Source organism: Littorina saxatilis, linkage group LG1 (assembly GCF_037325665.1).
Source record: "Littorina saxatilis isolate snail1 linkage group LG1, US_GU_Lsax_2.0, whole genome shotgun sequence".
Classification (NCBI taxonomy): Eukaryota; Metazoa; Mollusca; class Gastropoda; order Littorinimorpha; family Littorinidae; genus Littorina; species Littorina saxatilis.
In genome coordinates this window covers 56097491-56108926 of record NC_090245.1, presented here as the reverse complement: position 1 = coordinate 56108926, position 11436 = coordinate 56097491, and the positions used below count along the sequence as shown (strand labels likewise).

The following is an 11436-nucleotide window of genomic DNA, read 5'->3' as shown; positions in this document are numbered from 1 at the left end:
TCTCAGCTGAAAAAGCCAACCGATTGCTGCATGATCTTGAGGCTGTCATTGACAGAAGTAACATATTTGATGCCACTGCCGCAAATCAGGTAAGAGTAAGGCGAAGAGGTTTTATTATGTACAACTGTCAGTGTTATGATGTACAGTGTGTTTTTTCCTTCCCCTCCCTTACATTCTCAAGTTCTGGTCAGAATAACTCATATGGAGGTGTGTGTGTGACTGTGAGCAAGACTGGAAGAGTGTTTTCATTTTATTTTTATAATTCATGTTCAGGGATAATAATAAAATAATGAACACCTAAGAGTCCAAACCACAGAACTGCTCGAACCTCTTAGCTTTATTTCACCAGTAAGATGATCATGCAGTTCCTCCAGTATTAGAATCATTTTTAATACTAGAAGCGCATGACTTTCAGTGTGTACCTTTAAGTTTAATAAAGTACAATGTATTGCTGTAAACAGTCACTCACTCACTCACTGTCAGAATATATCTCATTCTCAGTGAAACTGTGTGTCAAGTTCTATTATTTTTTTCCTTTGTGCTCTACACACATGCATACATGTTATACATACATATATATATGGGTGCGTCTCAGAATCTCGTCCTCTGTTTGTGACATTATCACCAAAAGTAAAATCTTCCCAGAAAACTTTGATAATACTATTTACACACTTCTCAGGGTGTACCTTTTCAGTTTAAACAAGAAAAAATATAACATTGCCTTTAGTTTGCCATATATTGAGCATTATTTGGACCATGTGTGCAAAATCACCCGTGTAACATGGAAAAAATAAAAGACAAAAAAACTGCATTTATAAGGCTGAAAACGACTTTTATTCAGTTATTATTGTTGAATCACAAGCCATTATAGAGTTCAATATGAAATGACTACATGCAAACAACAAAAATTAATAATGTTTTTTTCAAAGTTCCATGCATTCGTCAAAATTTCAATACAAAAATGAAAATTAATTAATGATATCCTGATCAGAACATGTTGATACATGGCATTCATTCAGTCTTATTGACATTTAACCTTCACAATAGCATATATACAAAGATTTGTTGCTCTAAGACAAAATGTTAGAAAGTTATCCCAAAAGAATGCAAAATGGTCACCGATGTAACATGGAAACATCACTTTTGTAACAAAGAAACGGTTATGCTTTTTCCCACAAACTTTACTAAATGAAGCTGATTTTGCAACCAGATTCTTCTTAGGTAAAATGCCAAACACTAAAACAGGAACAGAAAGAAAAAAAGCTGGACAAAATCAAGCAAACTTGGCCCCAGAAAAGAGAAACATTAATGAAAAGTTCATCACCCACGTAACTCGGAAACGAACAACCAGACATGTATTATAAGGTTTGACATGAAGAATGCAAATGTTCAAAAGTGGTTCATTCAATTGTTGAGACAATAAACCAAAGGCATTGGTTACATATAGAACAGTTGCCACTTGCAGTTAATTAATTTATTTTAAAAGAAATAATGCCCCCTGGCATTGAAGGTGGGGTCACGAATCATGGTTGCATCAGATGTAGGGACTAAGGAAATATCATCGATCCCTGGAAAGCAATAGTAGTTCCCCTCCGGTTTCCTTCGAAGGAACGTTACCACCAGTTCATCAGGTCGAATCTCTTGCACCTGAAACATGCAAGTACCTGCGATTTCAACTAAAGATTGATGCAATATGTGTACTAGTTTCACTAACATGAATTTGTTTAATGTCTATCAAGATTTTGATGCATCCACATTCACTGGCTAAAAACAAAATAAAGTAATTATTTTGTTCAGACTTACCATTCCATTGAACATACAACTTTTACAATTAAAGAAAACATTGACACTTACCGTTCCTTTAAATGGATTTCGGAAATTTAATTTTGATCATAATTTTTTATATTTTTAATTTTCAGAGCTTGTTTTTAATCCAAATATAACATATTTATATGTTTTTGGAATCAGGAAATGATGTAAAATAAGATGAACGTAAATATGTGGATCGTTTTATATAAAAAAAAAAATTATTACAATTTTCAGATTTTTAATGGCCAAAGTCATTAATTAATTTTTAAGCCACCAAGCTGAAATGCAATACCGAAGTCCAGCCTTCGTCGAAGATTGCTTTACACAAATTTCAATCAATTTAATTGAAAAATGAGGGTGTGACAGTGCCGCCTCAACTTTTACAAAAAGCCGGATATGACGTCATCAAAAGTATTTGTCGAAAAAAAGAAAACAACGTCCGGGGATATCATACCCAGGAACTCTCATGTCAAATTTCATAAAGATCGGTCAAGTAGTTTAGTCTGAATCGCTCTACACACACACACGCACAGACAAACAGACACACACACACACATACACCACGACCCTCGTTTCGATTCCCCCTCTATGTTAAAACATTTAGTCAAGTTTTGACTACGTGAAATCGAAAGAAAAACTATTATTAACAAATGTGTAGCCTAATTTTTCACTTCATAGAATATCATAGCAGCAAAAACTCACCTTTTCTTAAGAACCTTGGGTGTTGATCACTGTCGTAACAAAATCACAGACTTCGGAAACATTCTCGAAATCTTTCTTCGCTGCTGGAAGCTGAACTATTTCTCTCTGTAACTGCGCATGCGTAGTCACCCGCACCTCTAAGTCACTACGCGCAAAATAGTTCTAATCTTTCTTCAAAACTCTGAACATTATTTGCAAAACCGTTCACCATCGTAACGGAATTTTGAAGAAGCATGTCATATTGCGCAACTTTCAACTTAGTTTGCAGATGCAATTTTGAGAAAATAATACTTAAATAACATTTAGCTTAGCGATTTTCTATGCCCTTTCATGTCAAGATCGTGTTGAAAATGAATATGCAAATTCTAAAGTTCAAATTTAGGACTTGTTGCTGTTGCACGCGTGCGGAAACATATGTTACGACAGTGATGGCAAACTTTCAAGCGATTAATTTCGTTTAAAAAAACAATTCTGTGGACAAAATAACATTTCAACTGTCAAGTACACTTAAACCAAACACACATAACAAAAATAGCAGTCCTTGGACATTCTAAACGATTCTTGTAGTGAGGTACAAAACTAGTTGATGGTTCATGTCACAGATCAGACCTTCATTTTTCACGCATTTAATCATTTCTTTCGCAAAACAACCTTCATAATAATCATGCAAAATACTCAGTTTTGTTTGTACTATTTCTTTATTCATTTTACTTCTCAAACATACCAATATCATGATTTAAAATTCAGTATGTTTCAATTGTGGGCTAATTTGATTATGGCACACACAAAAGGATCAGTTTCTGAGACGCACCCATATATATATACATGTTATGTAATATGCATGTATATATATGCACACATCAACTTGTCTACATTGTATGTCTGTCACTCTATCAGTCTATGTGAACAGATTCAGTTCACTGATTCAGTCAAAACTTCACTAAATGTAAAAGGACTTATGAAATTTTATATTCTAGAAAGATATCAATGCCACTGTCCACAGTATCATAAGAATCAAGCGTTAATGTTGGTTTGGTCGTCTGTTGTCGTTTTTTGTTGTTGTTGTTTTATGGGGGAGGGTGCAGTGTGTAAATTCATCTGGTTCTGTGGACAGTGTGTTTGTTGTTCCTCCACATAGCTAAATATCATACTGCATGTAGCTCCTAGTACTACTTGTCCTGTCAACTAACTGTTTTAAATTTGTTGCTCAGAGGAATGTTACTTCAGCCAATATTATATATTACAGGTTGGCATCGATCCGGCACAGTGGAAGAAGCAGATTGATTCCTTCATGATCGGGAGGCTGTCAAGACTCAAATGGGAAATATTTCATGCTAATGGCAATTCAGGTAAGAGTTCTGCTACATGATCATATTGTGTTTTATCCTCCCTCTCAGTCTCAAGTTCTGGTTACATTCTGACTGTTGGTTTGTGTTTGAGAAGCGAAGTGTGTTTGTGTGTGTGTGTGTGTTTGATTTTCCCTGGCCAGTCAGGAGAGCTGCCAGACATTAATAGTAATAATACCTGCAGATTTTTCTAGCCCTGCAGATTGATGTTACAGACCTTTGCTTTGCCTTTTGAATTTGATAGCAAGCGCTGACAGGGAATGTGTCTTCTATATTTCATATTAAAAAGTAGGCATTGGAACTTGTCTATCAGGGAATTAGAATGTTTACGCTCTTGGCATTTATGTGGGTTTAGTGTGTGTGTGTGTGTCAGTTACAAACACAATTTACTCCATACTCATACTTAAAACTTGTTCTTGTCATTGTGTTTGAATTTAAGATCAGTTCCTTTGTCATTCATTTGTCAGTAGGGACAGAAGATGACGAAGACCTGGCCAGTGAATGTGGATGAAAAGCAGTGCTATCCAGGTCCAGCTGTGATCGATGGGGAAACTACAGCAACAGCGGCAGTAAATGTCCACTCAGTATTGGTTGTACTGAGCTTTACAACTTGTTGCTATTGTAAATTTGTGTCAATGTTTTAAAGGCCCACTAGTACGCCTCATTTAAAAAGTTGTCCTCACCTTTAACATGGGATAAGACCATCCCTCCACTTGGTCACAGACCAAAAATCAACACTTTGACTGCTTTCTGTAGTGAGGTAGATGTTTTGGTGGTTGCGGTGAATTTATTTTTTCTTTCGAAGAAGCTGTACCTGAATGTATTCTTTAAAAAGATACCACTCTGCATAGAGAGCCTTGAGGCAGTTCATTTTTGGTATGCAACTATTAGTGCCCGTATGGTCTTATTTCATTTAAAAGCCTCGGGGATGTCGTCAGGCGTCCGACATAGACGGATTGAAAGGCTCAGATGTCTGATTCACATAGCCGCATGGCGGTACGTCAGATGTGATCATGTCCTATCGTTTTGAACTGAGCGCTGTCATTGTCCTATAAGAACTCTATTCCTTCGGACAGCGCACTATTCTATATTTTTCTCTCAAGATACACATTTTCAAAAAGCGACCGAGCACTCTCGCGTATTTGTGCACTGAAGTTGTGCAGTGCGGATCTTGTGTTTTCGGGAATTCCAAACCGTTTGTGATATGGGCTGTTTGGGCACACCTGTCTGCAGCACATTAAAGTTAGGAGTACGGGAGACAACTCCAACTGACCATAAGTCTTGCATCTGCTTTTGGTTTCAGTTCAAGACATTTTGACAAAGCGCATTGAATTATGCCACCGAAATAAAACTAAGGCCTGTCCACTTACAAAAATTGCTCGGTCAAAGTACAGTAAATCTTACATTTTGTTAAGGAAATGTGCGGCAGTAAAATTGAATTTGGAGAATACATGGAATAACCTGATTTTCTGGGAAGTGACATAAAAATAAATAGAACAATTGTGAATACTTCTTCTTCTGTGTTTGTGGGCTGAAACTCCCACGTACACTCATGTTTTTGTACGAGTGGATTTTTACCTGTATGACCGTTTTTACCCCGCCATTTAGGCAGCCATACGCCGCTTTCGGAGGATTGTGAATACTGATCGACATAGAGTGCCGTTGCTATGGAAACAGTCATTACATTGGATTTCTAGGAAACAGTTTAACAGCGACATAATACATCAGAAATTCCTAATATTTGGCACAAAGATGCACATGTATCATATCAACAATCATATAGAACGATTTTTTTACAACAGACTACAGTTGAATTTTAATATCTTTTGTCATAAGAATGAACGAATTTCTCACTGCATATTCATTACAATACCCCCCCGCGGGTTAGGGGGAGTCCCATATTGGTTGGGACGAGAAAGAATTTACCTGATGCTACCCAGCATGTCGTAAGAGGCGACTAACGGTTCTGTTTCTCCTTTTACCCTTGTTAAGTGTTTCTTGTATAGAATATAGTCAATGTTTGTAAAGATTTTAGTCAAGCAGTATGTAAGAAATGTTAAGTTTTTTTGTACTGGAAACTTGCATTCTCCCAGTAAGGTCATATATTGTACTACGTTGCAAGCCCCTGGAGCAATTTTTTTATTGGTGCTTTTGTGAACAAGAAACAATTAACAAGTGGCTCTATCCCATCTCCCCCCTTTCCCCTATCCCATCTCCCCCCTTTCCCCGTCGCGATATAACCTTGAATGGTTGAAAACGACGTTAAACACCAAATAAAGAAAGATTCATTACAATAATTAATTTATATTCAACTGTAGTTGTTTAAAAAAACAAACACGTTCTATATGATTGTAGATATAATACATGTGTATCCTTGTGCCAAATATTATGAATTTCTGATGTATGATGTTGCTGTAAAGCCGTTTTCTAGAAATCCCATTTGACGCGCGCTGTAAATGCCAGTTTTCATCGCAACAGCCGTCAATATCCATCCACAATGTTTTCATTCATTTTAATAAGTCACTTCAATAACTACCCAGAAAACTAAGTTATTCCTTGACTGTATTCTTCAAGTTTAAGTTTGGTAATTTTACTGCCGCACATTGCCTTAAATCATAAATAAAGGGTTCCAGTAACATACCTTTCTTCTTTATTGATTATGAACTTTGGAAGATTAGATGTTGGATCTGTTTTTAAAAAATATTTCCTTGATGTGTTGTACTAAGATCAACCGTCTGCTTGGACATAAACTAAAGATCCACTACCTGGCTGCTGTCTGCGGAAAATCGATTAATTCATAGAAAAATATGCCTTTCAGGGAAGCAGCTAGCCGGTTGACTGTACATGTGTTTGTGTAGAGGTGTTCTTATTGCATGTTCAAGCCAGGACAGATGGTGACCTGAAACATTTACACATTACATATGTATGCAGGACTGCTACTTTTAAGCTTAGGTGCAAGTGACGAAGTGTGATGATATATTTGTTTGACTGATTATGGGCATTAAAATAAAACTGCAAAAAGAATACTTACACTTGAGATCTGATTTTGTGTGTGTGTGTGTGCGCATGAGGGTGTGTGTGGGCAATTTGACATACTTGCAGAAGAAACAAACAGAGGTAACTGATAAACTGCATTTATTAACACAAAGATGTAAACAAAGTGAGTTCACACATTTCACAAAAGTAAAACAAGGCAGTCTCACATGCATTCACAATATTTAGTACTCGACTCGCATGAATGGCCAAAGATTATAGGCTGAGAACGTAAGTTCTAATTTGGCACATTTGTACATGTAGCTGCATCCGCTAGACATATATTATATCCATCTTACAATAAAAAAAACTACCGTAGTGGTTAGGACATCTGCCTGAAAATCTAGGTCCTAGGTTCGAATCTCTACAGAGGCATTTAATTTTTCCCCTTGGTTGAAATAAAAAATGCTCAATCCAGAGAGAGCAACCGTAAAGTTACCAGGGTAAAAGTAAAGCGTTGAATGCAGCTATGAAGGTCATGCCAGCAGTGTGGGTCAAGATTCAGGCCGCCTTCTATGCACAGAATTCGGTGTAGGATTCTCAGCTCTATCTTTACAAACACATAATCCCCAATAGTCATACAGTGGAACCCCCCTTTTAAGACCCCCTCCATTTTAAGACCTTGTTTTCTCAGACTTTCTGTTCATAACCTCTGTAAATTTTAAATTTTACCTCCATTTTAAGACCCCCTCCTTTTTAAGACCTGATTTTCTCAGATTTTTGGAGGTCTTAAAAGGGGGGTTCCACTGTAGCTGTAAGACATAATTTTGTTTAAAACTCTTATACCTTTTGGGGGAAATAAATTAATAAGAAAAGACATCACCACACTAAGAAGTCAGGGTGCTGACTTTAGCTATGTGACCAAGTGGAAGGATTTTCTTATCCCATGCAAAAAGCCTGATGAAGGTCTGACACAGTGAGGTGAAGTGTTTTAATGAGGCAGAGCAGGCCTTTAAAAAATAAGTTCACCACATCCAAGTGAAAGACACAATCTTGGCAAACTGTATTACAAAAGCAACATTTCAGCACAACATAAGAATGAATTGAACCATCCAGGATGCACCAGAACGACCCAAAAACAGAATCAATGAAAATCTTAAACAAGATAAAGTACTGACTAGGATTCAAAGGAAGAAAAATTCATGGGTTAACACATTTCATGTGCATAATGCAGTTAAAAGATCTAAATTCTAATATTGCAAACAAAGTCTATACATGAACACGCATTGACCGAAACATACACACACATCTCCCAAAGCTAAGCCTGTGTGTAAAATACTGCCTGTGAACAACTTAACTTAAAGCACTCAAACAACATAAAAGTCTAAGATAATATCACTTTATGTAGTAAAAACAAACAAACCGCTGTTTGCTGTAAGAAAATATCTGCATACCAAACACTACCTGTATTTAGTTGAATTGACAACTTACATTTATAAGTCAAAATGTACCCTTTGATCCACATCGCACCACACATTATTTGTGTAGAATGTTATTGTTAATGTGTTACATGTTCATTTCACCACAAAGGCAACAGAAAACCTCTGTAAGTGTCAGCATATTCAGATGGACTATATTAAAGCAGTTCTGGTAGCTCCGTCAGCACAGAATGGACTGAATCTGATCATCATCCTCAGCAAAGCCAGGCACCACTCTGCAAGCTGCCTGCACATCATATCTCGGCACCTCACTTCCTGGAAAATACAGAAAATGTATTACTGAGCACATCCAGACTTTGCTGTGCACTGATGGGGATATGTTTTGGGTATCGAGAAGAGGGTGTGTGTTGGGGGTAGGGGTGCGGGAAGGTAGGTAGGAGGTAATACTTGTTCTTCACAAGATCAGTGGGATGGAGAATGGTGGGGGTGATACTGACAGTGACAACTATGAACTAAACTGTAAACCTTATTCTGTAATATTACAGGTGCCATCATTTCTTCCTGTGAAAACCATTTATTTCATGGATATAATAGATATATACTTTCATCATTAAAATTAAAAAGATAATCTTTCATCTTAAAATTAAAAAGACTTCCTCACAAGAACCTTTCTAACGACATGATATCTTGTTATGCTGCTGATGTGAGCGGCTTTTCTGGAATGTGATGGAAAGTTACTATTTTTTTAAATTCAGCATGAGTCTTCATCCCACACACATTCCCTATTTAGCGTTGACACCTTACAGTTTTGTTGAGAAATGTGATGTGAATTCATTCAGAAAATTCTAACTCTGCGCAGGGGCAGTCAGGGTGTTGGATGTAGAAGTAGGTATCCAAGTACACAGGCGGTATTACAATTTACATTGTAACTCTTATTCCATGTAAAAAAAAAAAACTATAAAAAAACAACTTGCCAGATATGTGATTGTGAACCAAGGAAAGGACTGACTGTATTTAAAATAATTCCAGTAATGAGTAAATCTTTCATTCTAGCTATTTCATGTTTTACTTTCTTGCATCACAATAGTTCAATGTTCATACAAACAGTATAATGCACTTTATGAGTATAGGGTTGCAACAAACTTTAAGATGGGAAGGAGAGAGAAAATAAAGATATTTGTACCATTATGTATATAAAGTACACCATACCAATTACCATGCACAGTATTACTATGCATCTTCAAATACATGTATGAATAATTTCATCTACAAAGTACTTGTTATTCAATTTACAAAGAACAAAAGACTGCTGAATGATCTACATCAGTACATGTTTATAGCTTCAGACTACCATCACCAATACCCAATGTTACATATATTTTACCATACAGATTTGACAAGCAAAAGCTGTAAGTGGTAAAGAAATGTGTAACTTACTCTTCAGGAGTAGTCTGTAATGTAAAGCACCACGCCAAGTCATCCTGATATCTCTCCAGTACATGTATGCATCCATGTTTAAAGGTAAACTGTTGGAACTGGAAGACAGGAGCTGTATGAATGATGCACATCATCTCTGGTTTCTCGGGAGGCCTGAAAACAACCATAACAATATTATCATAACTATTAACATGTCTTGAAAATGAAATAAGTACTATTTCAACTTCACTATCAGACGATTCAGAGCAAAATCACTCACTAATTCAGTAATTGTTTTGTTTATTCTTTTACAACCATAGTTCATACACTGATACAGCAGCATTTGATTATGTGCATACAGATTAAAGATCAAGCATTTTCTAAACTTGAGTAAAAAAAAGAACAGAACAAGCACACACTCTGTGACTCACACTCACAGTCACATCCAGTTACTCATTAACACACACATACACAACAGATGAATCTTGCTCAGTTCTACAAAGGCCACGTTTGCTATGGTCATGTCTTGGATTTTAAAAACAATAACTTACCTGCTTGTTGATCCAAACCGATGATTGAAAATCAGTGAGAGTAGTGTAGAACAGTGCGATTCATCGCCAACCTCCCCATTCAAGGCAGACCGTGTCCAAAATCAGCTGTATCATTCACATCCCGATTGAATTCTTTCAGAAGGGCAGTCGGTGTTTCAACTTCTTTGTCGGTATATTTCTCTGGTGGACGTGTTGAACTGCCAAATATTATTGTTTTCAATAATATCAGTCACGACGGCCGCCATGTTTTTTGTCATCAATACTATTCATGTACTCCACTAAGGAAGAGCGTTTTATTGTGTCTTAAAACCGACTTCTCGGGAAAGTGATCAATCGAATTTTATGGTCCACAAAAACTTGCTTCATATTTTATTTAAGGGCTACTTTTATTTGCCTTTATTTTTATGGCGCACATTTTGTGCCCCACATTTTGTTTTGGCCTTCATTTTGTGGTCCACAAACTAGAAATGTGTCCCACAAATTTATGGGCTTATTTTTGTGGTCCACAAACTGGAAATGTGCCCCACAAATTTGTGGGCTTATTTGTTGGATTACTGGCTCCGCTTGATTGGAATCCGGGCGATCGCCCGGGTGCGCCCGGGTGAAGTATTTTCAATCAAGTACAATCGGGTCATGAACCGGCTTAAGCCGGCGGGCTAGCCCGCCTCGCCCGACCAAAACACATCGGCTGATGCGATATCAAAATGGCCGCCACGGGTGGAAAGTAAGTGAATCTTTTACTTCTGAAGAGAAAGTTGTACCTTCAGGCCGTGTTCACGCTTCTGTGCTTAATTATTGGGTTGAATCTAAGTACTCGTGATTGTTTAAAGTGTGTTTTGGGGCTTAGATAGGATTCATTGAAGTAATTTCAAGTGAAGTTGAATGTGAATCGATGACGATTCCATGCAGATGACTTGTCAAATGACAAGATCACAACAGCAACAAATTGGCAGCCATGTTTATGGCCCGATTGCGCTTGATTGGTACTTTAGATCAAATCGCCCGCGTCACGTGGCGGGCGATCGCCCGGTCGCCCACTTTGAATCCCAATCAAGCGGAGCCACTGGCTCCGCTTGATTGGGATTCAAAGCGGGCGACCAGGCGATCGCCCGCCACGTGACGCGGGCGATTTGATCTAAAGTACCAATCAAGCGCAATCGGGCCATAAACATGGCTGCCAATTTGTTGCTGTTGGACGAG

General features: G+C 37.4%; 2 long non-coding RNA genes across 2 annotated transcripts; one reads left to right on the top strand and one right to left on the bottom strand.

Annotated features, from left to right (window-relative positions):
* The first annotated feature begins 949 nt into the window (after window positions 1-949).
* LOC138974652 (uncharacterized) lies at window positions 950-6881 on the top strand. Its single transcript, XR_011458415.1, has 2 exons — window positions 950-3860; window positions 4325-6881. It is a non-coding gene; the product is annotated as an uncharacterized lncRNA (long non-coding RNA).
* A 94-nt stretch (window positions 6882-6975) lies between these two features.
* Window positions 6976-10687, bottom strand: LOC138974648 (uncharacterized). Its single transcript, XR_011458414.1, has 3 exons — window positions 10237-10687; window positions 9707-9859; window positions 6976-8584 (listed from the first exon to the last, which is right to left on the bottom strand). It is a non-coding gene; the product is annotated as an uncharacterized lncRNA (long non-coding RNA).
* Between the last annotated feature and the right edge of the window lie 749 nt (window positions 10688-11436).